Genomic DNA, 20,645 nt, shown 5'->3' on the forward strand with positions numbered 1-20,645 from the left:
GAAATAGAAAGCCGAGTAAATTTGTCTTGGCTTATTCCATTTTGCTTCTTGCCTGAAATAAAAATATATGAGAGTGATATGAGTATCAGCAGCCAAACACATATGAAGGTTTAACCCTACAAACCAAGGTAGTATTGGTAAATTTAGAACATGATCCAAAGCTTTCTCAGATTAATGGGAATTTTTCTACTGACTTTATTGGGCTTTGGATTAAGTGCACAGATACAGAAGACTTTATGTAACAACTTGCAGTGCTAAAGATCTCCTCAAGCACTTGGAGAATCTTTGGGAAGCTTTTCTGTAAACAGCTAGATTTTTAGTGTGAGTGTAAGATTGGAAAGCTTATTTATTGCTGTTGGCAGTTGTCACAGGGATATATGCGAGTGCCTGTGCAGCTCTTCAGGGAAGGGATTTCTGCAGCATTGCCCGTAGTGTTACAAAATGATGAGTCAAGTAGATAAAAAATGCTAAACTGTATGGAAATCATGGGGCTTTGCTTTTAAATAGAAGGCAAGAGGCAGGTTCTTTTTGTTTGATGCTTCTCTTCGGGCCTTTAAAGGCACATGAAAACCATACTTCATAGCAGTTGTGTGTACTCAGGAAGGCCAGGAACGTCTTTGTAATTTAAACCTGAAATTCCCATGGGCTAAGAGATGGTACAGAGTATCATGAGCTTTGCATTAAGATCTTTGGAAGAGGTGATAATGAGCTAGCAGAGGGAATGGTGGAATGAGATTTAACGGAGTTGAACAGCAATGAGCAAGAAGGGGAAATTTCTACGTGTGGAAATAATCAAAACACAACACCTGATGACAGCAGATATGGGATACCTGGAAAAGAGTAAGTCTTGTGATTCTAGATCAGGATTACCTCTGACAAGGAAAAATCATGAGTAGTGCTATGCAAATTCTATGTTCACCAACTCCAAGGGGTGGTTAGTTTTAAGCTCTGTTTTTCTTTTTCACTTTGCTAATTTCAAGTATGTGTTTTTATACCTGATTTGGCTGCAGTGTTCAGAAGTTTATCTTGTAGGTCCAAGAAGTCCTATATGGAGGTGAAGCATCTGAAGAGGCTGATGCTGAAGGATGATCGCTACAAATACAAACAGCTGCTTTCAGACCTTGAGAAGACTCCATTCTTTTTTAAGCGATCCGAGTCTGCCAGGAGTCAACTGTGGTTGTCTATTGACAGATGAGATTGGTGCCCTGCCTATGCTGCTCTGAAAGATCGATCTTAGAGCCGTCACAGGTATGTGAGTCCTGGTGCTTGCCTGCCTTGGCAAAGCAGCTACACTGAGTTGGATCCTGTGCTACCCCCTCACACATGGTCTACAGCGAACATTCACAGGCACTGGCAGGACCACAGTACAGTGAATGAGTAGAATTGCCATGAGGGAGCCTTGGCCCTCCCAACAGAGGCAGCACAGACACAGCCTTAGTTTTTTCTGCTGGGATTTAGCTTAAAAAGCCCTTAAGCCTCTCTCATTTTGACTTTACTGGGACTGCCCATGTGCCAAGAAGGCCAATGGTATCCTGGGGTGTAGCAAGCAGGCTGAGGAAGGTTCTCCTGACCCTCTACTCTGCCCTAGTGAGGCCTCACTGGGAGTCCTGTGTCCAGTTCTGGGCTCTCCAGCTCAAGAAATACAAGGAACTACTGGGGAGAGTCCAGTGGAGGCCACTAATATGGTGAGGGGACTGGAGTGGCTCTCTTAGAAGGAAAAGCTGAGAGACCTGGGTCTGTTTAGCTGGAGAAGGCTGAGAGGGGGTCTTATCAACTCTGATCAGTATCTAAAGGGTGGGTGTCAAGAGGACGGGGCCAGAGTAATTTCAATAATGGCCAGCAACGGGGCGCGGGGAATGGGCACAAAGTGGAACATGGTTGCACCTTCACATGAGGATAAACTGCTTTACTGTGAGGCTGACGGAGCACTGGAACAGGCTCCCTAGGGAGGCCATGAAGTCTCCTTCTCTGGAGATATTCAGATCCTGCCTGGATGTGTTCCTGCGTGACCTGCTGTAGATGAACGTACTTTAGCAAAGGGGGTGGGCTGGATGATCTCCAGACGTCTCTTCCATTCTGTGATTTAGTGATTCTGTGATTCCTACTATGGAGTGACCCATAGGAAGAGTAAACGAATAGACTGCATATAAACTCACTGTGAGAAAAAGGCATAAAAAGTTTAATGTGACTCTTTTCCTGATGCTTTTATTAGTCTTGAAGTGTTAACGAGCCTTTGAGATCGGGCAACTTTTGATCAGTTCTCAGTATATCCCACAGCATAAGGGATCTCAGTTTCAAGAACAGAGATGGGTTTATGAGTAGATAGGAAAATCAAACATTCCCTTCATAATAGTTCCTCTGTCTTAATAATCCTTCAAAGACCAAAGCAGAAAATGGTTTGCTCCTTGTAGGGAAGAAATGTTTGAAAGCATAAAATTCATATTACTTTGAGACTTCTGTCTCCTTGACTTTACGAACTGGCTGAAAATTAGATGGCATCAAAGAATCACTAGAAAGGGGTTTGTTTAATTTTGAAATTCACTGGCAATTGTCACGTGTGGTTGTAATGCCAACAGCTGCTTCCGTGTCTCTTTACTGCAAAAAGAGAGCAGCATTCTGCCTGGACAAGGGTATAAAAGCTGAAGCCGTGATAGAGACTTAAGTGGAACTTTGTAGGACATACAATCATTTATTTCCACTGTCTGTACTACACGTGTTAAGGGTTCAAAAGAGCAGCAGTTTGATTTGTATTTTTTTAATAGCAGTGTTGTTACAAATGAATTAAATGAATTCTTAAATTAAAATAAATAATTTTACTTGAAAAACATTCAGATGAGATATATAAATTACAATCCTGTCCTAACACAGAGTTGGAAAAATACTTACTGTAATGCCTTTTTTTTTTTTTAAATAAGACCTTGAAAATACCTCTATTGAGTTTAGGTTTTATCTTTGCAAACTTAGGATTTGGGAAAAGTACAACACATTTTTGAGAACAGAAGTGGGAAAGACAGTTCTTCAGGTGCTCCTTCAGAAATGAGAGCCCTAGCTGCAAGCTGGGTGAGAGATCATTGAAACATACCCATGATACTTAGCTGTAATTTTTCAGTTTAAGTCTATGCTAGTATTAGAATTTGAATAATGACTCTTGCTTTATTCCTCATATCAAATACATATCCTTTGCAGATTTGATCTATAGTTGCTAATGATCTCTGGAAAAATGGCATAGCAATATTTTAAGAGATACTTAAAAATATTTAAGGTAAAAGAAATGCTTTCCACAGCATCAGTAATGGACACAAGGGGAAGTACTATACAATAAACACTGTGCAAGTGCCTAAATGCTTCATGGAAGGCTTACCCCTTCTGTAATTTCTGATTTGGGTTACAGGTTTTTAGGGAAGAACCCCCTAAAGGGGAAAGTAGTTGCAGTAAAAGAACCAGCTGCAGGCAAACATGCATGGGATTTGCCAATAAAGTCTACTTCAGTCTGGTTGATTGGTCCTTTGCCACCCGTGCTTTGAGTGGCTCACCATGCAGCTACCAGATGCCTTGAAAGGTTTTTGGAAAGCAGACTGAGAAAGTCTGCCTCTAATGAAGCAACAAGATTCGAGGCACACTGTACTTCCGAAGGATTATCAGAGGCCTCGGGCGTGCAGTGAGATACAAGGCTGTAGGCCAAGTACTATCGACCTTTATCACCATAATAATCCATACAAAATGTGCTGTCTTACCCTTCTAACTGTAGAATTTGCAGAGAAAGAGGATAAGAAATCAAAGCCAAAACTGTGTAGATCAATAAGTAATCTGAAAGGCTAATTTATTTTCCAAAATTTCATGTATACTCTATGACCTAAAAGTCTAGCTGCTTAAAAGGATACTTCTCAAGCCCAATAAAACTCATGGAGGATAGCAGTTCTCTACAGTAAGACTTTAACAACATCCATGGTCCATAAATCATGTTTGCTGTTCTCCTCTCCCTCTCCTCCTCCCTCTCCTGAAAGAAGGGAGATTTAGATGAGATACTAGGAAGAAATATTTTCCAGTGAGGGTGGTGAAGCACTGGCCCAGGCTGCCCAGAGCAGTGGTGGCTGCTGCATCCCTGGAGGTGTTCAAGGCCAGGTTGGATGGGGCTTGGAGCAACCTGATGCAGTGGGAGGTGTCCCTGCCCAGGGCAGGGTGTGAAACTGGATGGGCTTTATGGTCCCTTCCAACCCAAACCATTCTATGATTTTATGATCCCCGTTGCAGTATATCTAAGATGGCTTATGGGTTTGGGACTTAATTGTTCTGTTTGTTTTAACCTTCTTTCCACCAAAATGAATACCCTTCTAACAGCACCAGAAAGTGTGCCCTAATGAAAAATCTTACCACAGATGATTCAAAAAAGTTTTAAGACTAGGCAGTCATTATTCATTTAAAGAAGTCTCATTTACAGCAGCTGAAGTCTTGCCTTGTAGTCTGGGAGCTGGGATGGTGGCAGGGGAAAAGATCACTCACCTGCTACTTAGCCTGTCAGGAAAGGTGTCTGGGAGGTGGGAGGGCAAAAATGGATTGAGAACAGCCTAGGGGAAGACTTCTAGCTGGACAGTGTGTTTGTCATGAAGTTGTAGGCCTGCCCATGCCTTGCCTTTGTGCATAGGATGTTGTTAGCATTACAGTTTCCACTGAAAATTCTTATAGAATCATAGAATAGTTTGGGTTGGAAGGGACCTTAAAGATCATCCAGTTCCAACCTCCCTGCCATGGGCAGGGACACGTCTCGCTAGATCAGGCTGCTCAAGGCCCCATCCAACCTGGCCTCGAAATTCTTCTGGAATATTCAGTGAAGACACTGAAAAAAGCAGCTTCCCCGAGTGTGTTATGCAATCTGCTCTATGGAATCAGAGCTGAAACAGCCTGTCCAGTGGGAATGGGTTTATTTTGTGTTATCCTTCCAGCAGGGGTTTATCCATGTGTGCTGGAAATTACAATATTAAATGCTCTAGCATGGAAATTTTGTGTGAGGATTATCAGACTTAAGTTTTCTCAGTGCAGTGCAGCTGAGCCTCCTGCTGGCACAAGACCCCTCTGGAGCTTCCATGGCAGAAGTTTTGAAACACTAATGCCTGAAATTAAGAAATCTGAACTCTGCTGAAGAAATAACAGACGAGGTTGTTTTCTCTGTTTCACTCCTCCATGTCAATGCCTTTAAAAAACCTTTGCTCTTCTCTCACTTCCCTCAAGCAATTTGTTTTAAGCTTCCCAGCTGAAACAGAGCTGTAGCATTTTTTCAGCTTAGCAGAATTGCTCAGTTTTCTTAAGTGGCCAGATATAAACCTTGGATACCGAAAAGTTATATTTCCATTGGGTTTTTTTTCCCCTCTTCTTCTCCAGATTTATGCATAAAATAGATGTATGCAGAAGGCCAAGGTGTTTCAGAAACTGAACGTACTGCCTGGGTCAAGGATGGTTATCTGCAAATGAAGCAGATGCAGCTCCGTGGTTGTCTCCTCCAAGCAGAGCTTCTGTTGCTTGCTATTGCCACCTGTCTTTTGCTGGATACAGCTCAGCGCATTCAAGGTCAGTCTTTTCCCCTTCTCGCAGTGCGCGTGTGTGGTTATGAGCATCTGATTCCTTGGGACTGAATCCCCACTCTAGTGCTGAGACCTGTCCAGGGGGAGGCACATGTATGCTCTTCAAATAGATCCACCAGATGTTTAGCATCTCAATTCCATGTGGTCATTTAGTTGAGACTATATTTCTTCGGGTTTTGTAGAGCAGTGCGATTGTGCTGTATTTTTAATTCGGCTGTGATTTCAACGAGTGCACCCAGTGCTGCAGTGGTGGAAGGCAGTTGGTTTTGAATCCATGTGATGTATCATTCCCACGTGCTTGGTGCCTTGCTACTGGCCTGATCCTGTGAGGTGTTCATCACAGTCCAAAAATAAAACTTGCTTCACAATGTGATGTATGGAATAATCTTACAGGGGAAGGGAGAGCTTTATTGCTTGTATCACTTGACACTGGGACTGCATGAAAACTGGAAAATATTACACCATAGTAGTAGCCTTTCAGAACACTGCTGGGTTTGCCAACAGCGATTACAAAGCTTTATAATCCATTATAAAGCTTTTTTTCACCCTTCCATTAGCTTTTGTTTGGAGAACTCATTTCTTCTAGTGAATGCCAGGTAGTCTTGAAGGATAAAGGGGCTGTTTCTGAAAAGCAGTTGTTCACAGTTCTGCCTGATTCTTATGGTCTGTAGAAAGGTTATATTAATAAACAAATGATTGTTGCAAGTGACATTCCACCACTCAGCTACACAGTCCTAGTGTTTCACTGCCATCAGTTCGAGCTACAGCTATGCCTCTACAGCCTTCCTCTGCTGAGGCTGCGATGCTCACGCAATTAAACAACTGATCACACCTTGTTATTGAGGCTATTCGCAATAGCATAGGAAGAACCAACTAACAGATACTTTTAAATCACTAATCATTTGTTATAGATTTAATTAAACTGATGCCTGCACATCTTTCCAATGTGTTTTTTTTAACTAACGCTGGGGAAAGGATCTTCATTACAGACTCAGTCAAACCTCTGTGGGGCACAAGCTTCAACTTTAGAACATAAACATTGCAAGCATGCAAACACACTATTCTTTTTTTGCCACTCACACTGGAGTTCTGTGCCTCTGAACTTCACTCTTGAAAAGTTACATTTGGACTTAGATGTATGATGCTTGTTGTCTGGAGTGACACACACAAATCCCCATACACCAGAATGAAAATTCAGCCCTAATCATCAAAGGGAAGTGAGGGCTAAATGAATGTGTGTCATGCGTATCCAATTTCTCCACTGATCATCCAGAGAAAATAAATCACAGCGGATGTCCTTCCATTTCTTCTTTGTTTAAATAGCTAGAAGGACCTCTATGTCGAAGTCACCCTGGGCTTCACCAGGGAATACTGAAATAAATTAATATTAGCTGATTAAATGTTTTGACCCATATTAAAGCTACCAGAAAATGATAGGCCTAGTGTGTCATGGCAGCACTCCAGCTTTTTTGTGTACTGCTGGAATTGAGATAAAACTGGAGGAGCACATCTCAACTAAACTAATGCTCAATTTCACCCATTTTTAATAAATCCTTTTGCTAGGACTATATTCTTGGAGATAGATTTCTTGTGCATCAGGCTCTCAGTGATGTCTAATATCCAGCTGCACTAGGATCTCCTGTCATCTTCCCATTACACATCAGAAAAGACACCAAAAGCGATCTGCAGAAGAGAGATAAAAACAGGGGAAGGCATTGCAGAAAGGTCTGGCTTGAGTAAGGGGAAAATTTAAAATGGCACAAATTGGAGATAGGTATCCAAGTTGTATTGATTTTTCAGTGATAATAGGATAGCTTACAGTCCCTCACCTCTCTGAAATGTTCCCTTACGCCCTAAGGCTATTTAATTTGGAAAGAATTGTTGGAAGAAATCCGATAGGTGTATAAACCGAGCAGTATAAAAGACACGCTGTCACAGCAAGAGCAGTGCCCCGAGAACCAGCTCAAAAGTTAATTGAAATCAATTGGTAAGACTTCTGTTGACTTAAATAAGCGCTGTACAAGCCTTTGGGAGAGCTCATTTCAATACCTGGGTTTACCACAAATTTCTCGAACGGCTCAGAGCAAGTCACTCAGGACCATACCCAGGATGGGAGCCAGATATTGTAACAGCATTGCTCAAAAGGAGAAAACTGTGAAAGGCTCTCTATGCAGTGTCACAGGGCTCTTTTCAGAAGTGAGTTTTGAGCTGCTACTGTAAAACAAATCATACTTTCTGTTTAATCTGTGGTGCTTACAGTTGCAGGATGCTGTCAAGACAATTTTAAAACATTTTGCAAATGAGGATTAGGCACTTTTACAGCATCTGTAGTCAGATTAACTTGGATAAAATGTCAAGGGCCACCAATCCTCATGTTTCAGAGCATAAACTCACCACCAGCTGGAATAATGAAGCAAATACCTCAGTGGAACAATATGTTACTGTTAAACAATTAGTGGTATCATTTACTACATGCTGTCATCTGGCTGTACCTTTATGTGGATGCTCCTCTGAAAAGGGGGTCTGTTCTCACTGCCTGGGGGATGGCAGAGCCAGCTTCTGTAACTTGGGCCATTTCCTTGAGGATCACCTCCATCAGGAGGCTTCTGGTGAGTGCTGCACTCTCAGACCCACTAGGCTGGGTCCTTCTGGCTGCCCTGATCTCTCATGAACTCTAGCAGCAGTTTTGGTGATGACAAGAGACTCTGCAAGCTACAGGAGCTGGGCAGTGACTTGTGAGATGGACCCTTAGCCATCTGTCCTGGTTTAAAAAACATATATATATGTATACACAGATCCATATGTCTCTCTGAGGTTCTTCACTGGAATTGCCTGTCCATACTGAATCCCAGGTCCAGGGTGGTGTTCCTGCTGCAGTGCTTTGTTGCTACCTAGGCAGGGGCCTTGGAGGTGAATGTCTTTCGAGGCTCTGAGGAGCTGAAGTTCCCTATCAACAGTTTGATTGGTTGGTTGCTACTGCTTTGCCACAAGGTACCCAGGAGACCCCCATTCTGGAACTCCAGCCAGTCCTTGGCTCCTTCCATGCTTTGTCTCTTAAGTTCTGTCCTTTTTAAGCTATTGCTGCCTCCCTTCTGGCTCCCAGTCCTCCTTTCCTCCTTCAGCACTCCAGGCAACGAGGTGCAAAAGGTGCAAACTTCCCACCACCTCCTCCCATCATAGAATCATAGAATGGTTTGGGCCAAAAGGAACCTTAAAGATCATCTAGTTCCAACTCTCCCCCTGCCATGGGCAGGGACACCTTTACCCGGATCAAGCTGCTCAAAGCCTCATCCAGCCTGGCTTTGACCACCTCCAGACAACTTCTCTGGGAAACCTGTGCCAGTGCCTCACCAACCTCACTGGAAAACAGTTCTTCCTAACAGCTAATCTAAATCTCCCCTCTCTCAGTTTAAAACCATCACCCCTTGTCCTATCCCCGCACTCCCTGACACAGCAATTCCCAAGCTTTCCTTTAGGCCTCCTTTAAGCACTGGAAAGCTGCTATAAGGTCTCCTTGGAGCCTTCATTTCTCTAGGTTAAATAATCTCAAATGCTTCAGCGTGTCCTCATATGGAAGGTGCTCCAGCCCTCTGATCATCTTTGTAGCCTCCAATGGACTCGCTGTAACAGATCCATGTGCTGAGGACTCCAGAGCTGGACATAGTACTCCAGGTAAGATCTTGTGAGAGCAGAACAGAGGTGCGGAATCACCTCCTTCACCCTGCTGGTCACACTTCTGATGGAGCCCAGGGTACTTTTCTGGGTTGCAAGTGCACATTGCTGGCTCATGCTGTGCTTCTCCTCCACCAGCACCCCTCAAGCCCTCCTTTTTAAGGCTACTCTCCATTCATTCTCCACCCAGCCTATATTTGTGCCTGGGATTGCCTCGATTCAGTTGTAGGACCTTGCATTTGGCAGTGTGCAGCGTTCCTCCCCTTCAGAGGGCCCAGCAGGAAGGCAGCTCCTGTCAGCAGGAGATGGGCTTACAGTCCCTGTGCCTTCTGTTGCTTCCACCAGCAGCAGCAGTTGTGGTTTGGGAAGCCAGGATGAGTGTTAGCACTCAGTAGAGGCTATGTATGGATCACCACCAGCTAAATCACTGATGGCTCAGCCAAGTCCTGCGTGAAAAAAGCAGGAGATTGTTCAGATTAGTCAGAAAACCTTTTTACCTAGCACTAATAAGGCAGAAGAATTGCCAAGAGAAGAGATGGAATTTAAGGAAATGCAACACAGAGATCAGATTTTTATCCAAGCTTTTCATCACAGAGAATGGGGAGAAGGACCCACCAAATTCTGAAAATTTTTGGATCTCCTCTTTAAAGACCATTTTGTTGCTAGGCCAGAGTTTACTGACAGTTTCCTGGGCTGCCTGAGGCTACCTAGCGAGCCTGGAGCTTACTTGAACATATCTAACATTTGTTGTCTTCCAGGCTGTGACAATGGCTGCAAGCCCTGCATATTTAAGTTAATGAAAGTTCAATCAGAAGTTTATTAGGGCTTTTGGCTTTTCCTGCCTACACCAAGAACAAAGCAGAAGAGATTTCTTGGAAAATACAGTTAAGGAGGGGAGGACATATGTATGCTATCAGACTGCAATGTTTAATAGAGAGTGTTAGCATCAAGACCTGTGCCAGTGAATTAGAACTTCTGGAGCGTGTCCAGAGAAGAGCAACGAAGCTGGTGAAGGGGCTGGAGAACAAGTCTCATGAGGAACAGCTGAGAGAGCTGGGGTTGTTTAGCCTAGAGAAGAGAAGACTGAGGTGAGACCTAACTGCTCTCTATAACTGCCTGAAAGGAGGTTGTAGAATGGAGAGAGCTGGGCTCTTCTCCCAAGTGACAGGGGACAGGACAAGAGGAAATGGCTTCAAGCTCTGCCAGGGGAGGTTCAGACTGGACATCAGAAAAAAATTTTTCACGGAAAAGGTCATTGGGCACTGGAACAGGCTGCCCAGGGAGGTGGTTGAGTTACCATCCCTGGAGGTGTTTAAAAGACGAGTGGATGAGGTGCTCAGGGGCATGGTTTAGTGTTTGATAGGAACAGTTGGACTCAATGATCCTGGGGGTTCTTTTCCAACCTAGTGATTCTGTGATTCTAGAGAGCTCATGGTCTAATTCTGGCATGCCTCTGGTGGTGGCTCTGCTGAATCCCAGGTAGCTGGGTCAGGAAAAATGTTAAAAGTGATTGTATCTCCTTCCTTCATTCCTAACTCCCTATAGTACAAGGTGCCTGCAACTTCGTGTGCTGCAGCCCGTGTGAGATGAGCAGCCTTAGCTCCTGCTGCCTAAAAATCCCATATGTTTTTCGCACTTAGGGCCTTCTAGGAAGGGGCTGGTGCTGTTTTGTCTGCTTGGTGTTGATGCTGAGGCAGATGGGGTGTTTCACATAAGCCATGCTGAGGAAACTCCTGTTACCCATTTGTACTGAAAAGGACTGCATGCCTGGTTCCATACCAAGAAATGTTTTCTTCCTCATTGTTACTTCTGTTCCTTAATATGCCCTGGAAAAGCAAATATAAGAAGAGCAGTCGAATCTCCTGCCTTCTTCATGTCTCTTCTCCACTGTGTGGAGCTGCTGGATTTCTTGAAAAAAAAAAAGTTCAGAAAGTTGTTTTTCATAATACGAACCAAATAATGTATCATCCTGTACCTGTGTCCAAGGAAAGGACAGAGGTTTTAGCTGGAGATGTTCAAAAACGTCAGCTAGAAGCAAATACTGCAGCCAAAGGACTTCTGATCATTGGCAAAACTTAATTTTGTTTCAGCTTGACCCAAAAGGCAACTTTTATGAGAGTATTTTGAGAACTGAAATTGGTTTACCCTTAGATGTTTAGTCCAAAACAAAGAGAAAGAAGAATAACTGCTTTTCTTGTGGAAGCCTCACTAGGCGTTAGACCCAGGGAGAGGTGACGTGCATATGAATTGAATTCCTGTTGCTTTGCCTTTTGCAAGTTTATATCAGCTAACATAGCTCCAATGGAAAAAAAAAAGAGACCTGTCATACAAACCCAGCAGACTGATAATTAAAGTCTCTTTAGAGAGATGGGAACCTACTGTTCAAATTCATGCTCCAAAAAGGCAGAGGAGTTTGAACTTCCCTGATATTTCTCTTTGCTAAGAACCTGGTTTTAATTACTTACAAATTTATCAACTGTAACTATTCCAGATTAATTTTTTCCTTCATGATCTGTCTTACCTTCGTCTGTCTCTCCTTGTCACGGAGCTTTTGTTTATATCACAGGGGTCCTGAGACTTTTCCTTGCTTCTCTTGAGCATATGACCTCACTTGTAGTGTCTGTAACGCTGCTTAAAGTTTTAGTGTCTCTTTTGAAACTGAGAGGGTAAGGACAGAACTGTGACTGTGAGAAAAATTAAGATTAATGATATCATTCTGTCAGGAGTGTTACCTTTCTCATGGGCTGAGTTCAACATGAGCTGATTGATAATTTTGTTGGAGGCTGCATTTTTTTGGCAATTGATCTGCTTTTGCTGAAAAAACCTGTGCAAAATGTCAAGGTCTCTACAAAGAAAAAGAAAAACAAGCCAAAACAAAACAAAAACCCCACGAACAAATGGAAAGGGGAAGAAAAAGAGGAGGAAAGGTACAATTTTAAAAGATGCTTTTTATTTTTTATAGTTTTTCATCCTGCAGGTGCCCAATTAACAAAAAGAAAATGGAAAAGCCTGTGTATTGTAACTACAACCGAATTAATTTTCTCATAAGCTATAAAGCTAAGGGAGCTTTCAGTGCCTAAAACGGATTGTGTTTTGTTTAGTTCAAGGAGACTACTGTGAGTTTTCCCAGTTTTATAACTGAGTCTTTCTGGAAATCAGAATTAGTTGCATAAATTATTTCAGGTAAAGACTTTCCCTGACTGAAGGGTGTTTCTGGTTTTCCTTGAATCCTGAGGCTGAACTAATCCGATGGCTTTGCTTCAGTCCATTTCTGGACTGCATGGTAGTTCTTGCATCCCAGATTGTATGTGTGTAATGTTTGGAAGATTAGTAATGAAGTGTTATCACAGCCAAGGGCAGTCTAAGTAAAATCTTTGTGGACTGTGATGGGTGGGTTTTATGCCACTTCTTTCACCCTGGGATTACTGGCCACATTCTCATCACACATCTTTTTTTAACAGTGGAGGGAAAAGGGACTAAGTTTATGAGTAGATTAAAGCATCAGACTGTGTTCAGCCAGGAATCTTTTTAGGCACGGAGCATCCTGATGTGACAGTATTTTATATACTGGATTTAAACAAGTGCCTGTTAAAGTGAGCTTTCCTTAGCCTCTGGTTCAGAGCTTCCTGGATGGAGCTGAATTTAAGATATTTTCCACGTGCTACGTCTCACTGTCTGTTAAGGGCCTGTGCCTGCAATGGCTTCTGTGTCTGGAAGAGGGATGCATTTCTTAGAGACATTCCATGACTTACCTTCTCGCTAGGTACAAGAACAAATACTGAAACCATTTGTGTGAAGTCTATTTCTGTCTCACTCCCTAATAAAACAGCCTTTTCTTCTTCCCTACTTTGTACCTATTCATCACCTTGTGTGATGTGTGGTCTTGCATTTATTAACATAAACTGTTGGCTACCTTAACCCCCCCTGAACTGTGGACTTGTGAGGACTGCGAGGAACTGCTCCAGCCTGCGAACTGCACTATTTACATCAACTTCTTCACTTCTTCCTTTCGAAGGGATTTTGAGTATTTCGTTGCCACCTCAGAGTCTGCTCACTCCTGTAATTATACAAAACAGGACACCTAGGACTGTCTAATTCCTCCTCCTGCCCTAAAGACGGATCACGTTTAAATCAGTCTAGACAGATTTTTTTGCAACCAGTTTGTAAAACTGCTGCTGTTAGAGGTTTCAAAATGTGGCATATTCTCTCAATTGCTGTTAGAAGGTTTAATCTGAACTTCTGTTGCTGTAATTGTGTTCTTCCATCTTCTCCATCTGGGTACCAAAGCCAATTTATTCCATTCTTCTTTAAAGGTTATTTTCTGCCTTCAGTCTTCTCCTTTCCATCATCCTTGGTTTGTGGCTCTCCTTTTGTAGGCTTTTAATCAGTCCTACCCTTCTGAGTTGCTCAATCCACTTCCTACTTGAAATGCAACTGCCAGGCTGGATGTAGTATTCTTACTGAGGTCTTACCACCACCAAGAGAATTAAATCAGGCAAAACTCCCATTTGTACAACTCAGGCTGATGGACGCCTTCTTCGCTACAGCATGACTGTTAAGTTATTTTCAGCTCTGATCCTCTGTAATACTCCCTGAGTCCTGTGCAGAGCAATGGTTATCCATCAAGTTGCTCCCCATCCTGTACTCTCTGAGTGTATTTTCTCTCCCTAAGGACAGGGCTCAGCACCCATCCTTGCTCAGATGAATCCTGTGTTTTTCAGACCATTTCTCTGATCTCTCCAAATCATTCAGAAAACATCTGGCCATCTCTTTCTCTGCTCCAGTTTGTGGGCAGCACCTGCAGATTTCAAATGTGTGATCTGTTCTGTTACCTACACTGTGGAATAACAACATAGGAAAAGGACTTAACCCTTACAGATTCCCAAATGATACGCCTCTCTAGTTTGACAGCAAACTATTCATACCCGCTGTGGGTGAAGTTTTCCAAGAAGCTGTACATCCATCTTCTTGTGGCCTCATCTATGGTGTGCCATTAATTATCTTTTAAGAATATCTTCTGAGACTCTGAAGCATTTGCTGTGCTAGCTCTGACCATGGGTTATTGCTCTTCAGCTCGTGTTTCTTTCTCCTAGCACTTGTCCTTGCTATTCCTTTTCTATGCCCTTTCTCACAAGATGCTTGATAAAGGAAGAGGTAAACTTGCTGCTAAAGTGGGAATTATTGAAAGAGAAGCCCTCCAGGGTTCAAGTCCAAGCTTTTTTTCCCCATTCTTATTATTTGCCTATCCTAGGTGTCATATGTTTCAATAAACCAACCCGTCATCACAGATAATAATTGTTACTTTTTCCCCCATGGTTACAATAATGCAGGGGGGTTCCCCCTCCATAATTCTCTGTCTCTCAAGACTGCTTTGTCATTTTACAGGCTTTGTGATAATTATTTACAAAATCTATTTCTACAGTTCAATGGAGATTCTTCAGATTCCCAGTAGGAATATAGCTTAAAAAGCTCTTTTATCTTTTCTAAAGAGGAAGGACCCAGTGAGAGGCCAGCAGCTGTGGTAGTTCCATGAAACATGCAAGAACTGTAGGTTCTGAACCAAAAGGCTAATTTAGAATCTAACCTAAACAGGTGAGCAGATCATTTCAGGTAACTTCAGAGTCCTTTGCTTCGCTCTGCATTAAATGTCAATGTGAATTTGTCTGTTGATTCTTACTCTGAATATATAGGTCGCAGGAGCTGAGTTAGATTCCAGGTCAGCAAGATCATGTTTTCCACTGGAAGCATTCCAGCTGATGATAAACATCATCAAATAACTTCAGGCTTACCACGAATGTTGATGAAAGCATGCCTCAGGCTTCAGGGACATATAGTCTCACCTGCCTTATCTGAACCATACAAGCTGTTTGAAATCAGTGCAGTATCTATACAGCAAATGCTGCATGGATTTAGCATGGGTTTGCAAGACACCTTCTCTTTCAACAGTAGATTGGACCTCGCTGCTGTAGGCTGCCTCTTGTTACACGGCTGTGGGTCAGAACATCAGTGGTTTCCCCAGTCATCTTGTTCGCTCACAGCCCACGGTTCCCGCAAGAAGGTTGTCTCAATGTAATGGCTCAGCGCCGCTGTCTGGCATGCAGAACATTCCTGGTTTGTCTCTGGAGATCCTCAATGCAAGTGCTGACATGTAACACCACAGCTGTGCAATTTGTCAGCGGACAAGGGGGAAGGAGCTCTCCCTCGGTCCGTTGGGAGGCACTGCAGCTCCAGCCTTCCCAACACGGGCTTCCCACCTTCCTGGTGGCAGAGCACCTAGGCAGGTCATGCCAGCAGATGGGCCTTAAACAAGTGGCCTGTCAAAAATTCAGTCCTGCAGAACGTCTTTCACAAGTGAGAGTTCCCAGGAATAGATCTGTTTGTCATAGACCAGATCAGTGTGTGTCGGTCATTTAAGTCCAGATCAGCCTTCCTGGCAGGAATAGTTCTCTTGTCCTTGGCAACTTTTAGTGATATTCAGTGATTTTACGGCCTCAAGTTGTGCCAGGGAATGTTTAGATGGGATATTAGGAAAGATTTCTTTCCTGAAATTGTAGTGAAGCATTGGAACTGGCTGCCCAGGGAAGTGGTGGAGTCACCATCCCTGGAGGTGTTCAAAGAATGTGTAGATGTGGGGCTTCAAGATACGGTTTTGAAGGCATGTTGGTATTGTGTTGATGGTTGGACTTGATGTTCTTAGAGGTCTTTTCCAACCTTAAAGATTCTATGTGCTCTTCTATTTATCTTTTCCTATTGCCCATCACCTGCTGAGCCCTAACGGCACCAAAGCAGAACTTAGGAATGATAACTCCATCAGTCACTGGATGTTTCCAATATGTGGATCTGAGAAAATTTTGATTAGAAAAATAATAATAATAAAAAAATCTGGGTTTGTTTGTGTTGGAGGCAGCATGCCAAGAACAAAATCCTCATGAACTGTACTTCTTAAGGAAATACGAGGTTTTCTTGATAGCTACCCACTCTTCCTTCTTACTTTAAAACCCAGATGCTTTAAACGCTGGGCTTAGCTCCTGCTGGTGTTCTGCATCAGCATCAGTGTGCAAGAACTATTAATAATCAAGTGCACCAAATATATTAATTATGGCTATTTTCACTAATAGAAAAAAGGTGCTAGTTATTATGCACGACTTTGGGGATACGAGAAAAAAAGTTCCCTATATAAGTGTTAAAAAGGGGTGGAGTAAACGAACAAGCAATTATTGCAAATGCTTTTGTGGTTCTGGGGTCATGAAGGATGAGAACCAGAAGTGAGCATTACTGGAACCAGACCAGTTATGCCATGATATCATATTGAAGTATGTAATAGTGAAAGCATGGAAAGATAAGTTGGGTTATTAATGTGCATGTTTTGGTTATCTCAAGAGCCGAAAGTAACATCAAGGTTTTTTTTAAAAGCACAGCTGTTCCTCAGATTAATCTAACAATTATTTTTTTTTACTATGCCTATTATTCTTTCTTGGCTTCCTTTTTTCTTTTCTTTAAGCAGTTGGCTGACGTAGTTAAAATGGTAAACATTTGCCACTTCTGAAGCTAGAAAGGAGCATGACACAAGCCGTTAATGACATAAGCCAGTATTTTGGGATCAAACAGCATGTGTAAACATCCTAGGTATGATCAGTTGCACATTCCAATCTTTTCTAAATTTACCATATGTGAATTGAGGATTACACTGTCACTGGCTTGAGGTGCTGAGGGGGTGTACGGCTTTCACAGTAAATGCAAAAGGGCAACTAATTTATCCACATTGTTCTGCATCAAGACAAACGTCCTGCAGTATTTGCGTTTCATTAGCTGTCAGTCCCAGAGTATTTGAAAGTCTCAGCTCTACATGGTTGAGTTTCTGCTAGCTTCTCTCCAAAGGTTACCCTTTTGCATCTTGATCTGCTTGAACCTTGAAGCCGCATGATCACCACTTCAGCGGTCAGCCTAACTCCTGAGTTTTCCCTTTCCTTTTGCAAATCTGAACAAGACTGTCTTTCTTGATGCGTCATTTATGAAGCTTCATCTTCTGATTGTTCATGGGGTGATTATTCTGCTTCTATCCTAACGTGTTTTGTCAAATTCTTCATATGGTGCTATCTCCTATAAACGCCATCAACTCTATAGCCAAATACCTTCAAAGCACTAGATCTCCCCCGTTTTCATTTTAAACCGTTAGGAAACATTCTGGTACTTCCAAATGTCAGACTTCTGTTTGTTTGTTTCCTTGCTTGCTTGCTTATAAAGAAGCCTCCAGCCCTGAGCTAAATTTTACCTGGTCCTTGGTAAATTGAGCATTTAATAATATCACCATTCCACTGACATGCAGTCATGGGCAGTGAAGCTTGCGCAGGTGCAGAAAAAGCAAAGCAAGAGTAACTGCAAAAGAACCTCCCAGTTCTGGCCACCTGTTTGCATTCAAAGCCAGTGAAAAGAAAATCACTGAAAGGGAATGAGTGAAAAGTGGTGCTGACTGAAGTATTTTTCAGGAGAAGCTGATAACAAAAGCTCGTAGAAGTGAACAGAGACTTACCCAGAAGGCAGATTCCACGTACCCAGGCACTGGAAATTTCTGCTTTAGTCTTCAGCCTCTCTATCCAAACAACGATCGGAGAAAACAACAAGCAAACATGCCCAGCAAGCTCTACAAACAGGGTTCAATGTAACTTGAGAAAAGCTAATGTGTTAATTATCATAATCTCCCATGTCCGAAGTGGTTTTCATCCTTTTTCTGGAATTTGTAGGTTACTTTTCTTCTTTAGTTTTGGAAGTGGAGTAAGAAAGTGCCTTCCTGCCTCCCTCTACAGTCTGTTAAGGAGTACGATGTTGCCATTCTTCCTAGATGAAGTTCTATTCCTGCAACTGGATACTTATGATACTTCAATCCTATTTAAGAGCTGGCATCTTATTCTTCATGAAATATATTTCGATTTTTAATGACTATATTATTTGTGCTTACAGAACCATCACAATACTGCCTAGATCACCATCTAGGTCACACTTTATAAATATAAATTAAAATTCCTCTGCACCGCAGTCACAGTAAAAAAAGCAGGGCATATTCTTCATTATTTCTGGATTCCTTAAACAGTTTGTGAATAAGCCATGTTACGCATGCAGCAGTACCTAGACTGGCTCTGCACTTTGCAGCTTAACCAAGCAGGATGTTTATGCTCGGGCACAGCACTTGTGAACACGCCAACCTTGGCCCAGAGGTACTTGTATTATCCACGTTTTCCGTCTTTCAGATTTTTTGACTCCCTCTTTCTCCTCATAATGGAGGGTTGATTATACAGTAATTTTGCAGAGGATTACTTTTAGGGTATTGAATTCACTGAAGATTAAATTTCAGGTCACAGAGAAACAGACAGGTTCAGACAGGAACCAAAGAAAGGTCTTAGTCGGACTAATAGGCGTATAGACTTGATATAATTTTTTATTCTTAGATGTGTTTCCTTGCTACTATGCAACTCTGGTTAATTGCGCTCTGAAAGCAATGAAGTTATAGCTATTTTTGTTATTTGACGCTGAACTATTTGGGGACACACTATCCACCTTGGGCCTGACTCCATCACTTTTCTTCTTTATTGTTGCTTTCTTTTTCCTGAGTTCTGCCTGTGCTTTTGCTAATCTGCATTCCTAAAAGTTAAATATTCTGACTGTGAGTTCGTGTACATCAGAGCAGTGCTTCTGATTTATACTTGTGCAAGTCAGAACAGCAGTTAGATCAGAATTTCAGTTTTAGCATGCAGACTCCTACAACTGCAAGACGAAAAAATGGCATTGTAAAAGGCAGGGGTGGTTTTTAATCATATCTGGAGACGTTGTAAGCATATTCATCTCAGCTGAAATTATTGGATAGGAAAAGTTTTTTGCAGAAATGCTCATTAAAACCCATGGCATAGATACTTTGAAAAAATCAACAGTTTTAATCTAAAATCATAGACATTTAATAAATCGGACATCAAGAACAGGAAAGCCAGTGTTTTGCCAAGTTCACTGCCAAAACTGCCATTAGCTGACAGTTACACTAACACAGAATGTGACTCTATCCCAGGGAGAAAAATGTGCAAATATAATTTCTCCATGTGAGTAAGTAACCACATTCCATATCAGGAGAACAGGAACTCGAATAGCAGATTGCACTTGATCAGTTCTACTGCAAAATCCAGACCATAAAACTATGTTGTTTGGTCTGGCTACTGTTCTTCCTCTCTCATGGCAACACTCCAGAAACACTGCAAAGCTTGGACAGAAAACTATGTTGTTTCTTTTGAATAAGGCAGTCCACAAACCTTAGTCAGTGCTTGTTTACAAGCAGTAATACAACCACTCATTTATTTCCCTGTATGATAACCAGTGAAATAAATACCTGAGCATCTGAGGGAGACTTGTGTTTTTGCGTTCTGGCAGGGACCAGCTCAAGGTGGAGGTGAGGAGGCAGTGTTCCTGCCACTCTGGATTGTGCCAAGCCAAATTCTGTGGTACGACAGAAAATGAGAAATTTCCTTGACAAAAGGCAGATGTGGGGAATCAAGACTGTAGCTTTAAAGAGACTGAAGGGAGAAAATCTTTGCAGAGGCACCACGCTGAGTTGGGCTGCTGAGTTGTACACTGTATGTATTAACTGCAGAAATAGTAGTGCTTAGTAAAACACACTTGATCCATTTTTACAAGTGATGTAATATAACTGTCTGTGCGAAGCAGCACGTTCTTGTGACTATCCGCCTTCTAATCCAGGGCCTTGCATTAGTGTCATAGCTGTGGCACTAGCTGCTGCCCTCTGAGCCATGAGTCACCATCTTTCACTTCCTCAAACAATTACAGGCAGCAGAAAGTGGCTGCTGGCTTGGTCTTGGCGTCTGCTGAAGGAAAATTCACTCAAACCACTTTTTCTGTGGACGATCGGTGGATATCTGAGATGCCCTCTAAACCTCAGGCAAAGAGAGCACCACATGCTAAACTTCTTGTTTCTATGTGTTGCCTCACCTGTCTGCCAGATCTCACCTTTCCTTTGCTTTCAGGCTGGTCAGCCTTCATTCGCTACACAGCACTGACCGCCCTTTGGCCCTTGATGAATCAGAAGACAAATAATATTTGAGCAGTTTCTTCCTTGGGGAAAAGGATGTGAAGCTCTGTTCTTTGTAGTTCTCAGAATATCGTGTGTGTCAGTGGATGTGTATAAACAAGCGCTGACTGCCATTCGTTTTCAGGAGGTGCAGTTGGTGTTCTGTTGCTGCTAAGTAACTGTGCAACTGAAACATGGCCCTATTCTCCACTGCCCTGCACCTGGTTAGTGCTTTCCATCTGCAAAGTGCAAAGTATGTGATCAGTGCAAATAACTTAAAATTTTCCAGTCACTGTGGCAGTATTTTGTACCCATTTACGAGGCTATATACT

The sequence above is a fragment of the Phaenicophaeus curvirostris genome, chromosome 9 (genome assembly GCF_032191515.1).
Source record: "Phaenicophaeus curvirostris isolate KB17595 chromosome 9, BPBGC_Pcur_1.0, whole genome shotgun sequence".
NCBI lineage: Eukaryota > Metazoa > Chordata > Aves > Cuculiformes > Cuculidae > Phaenicophaeus > Phaenicophaeus curvirostris.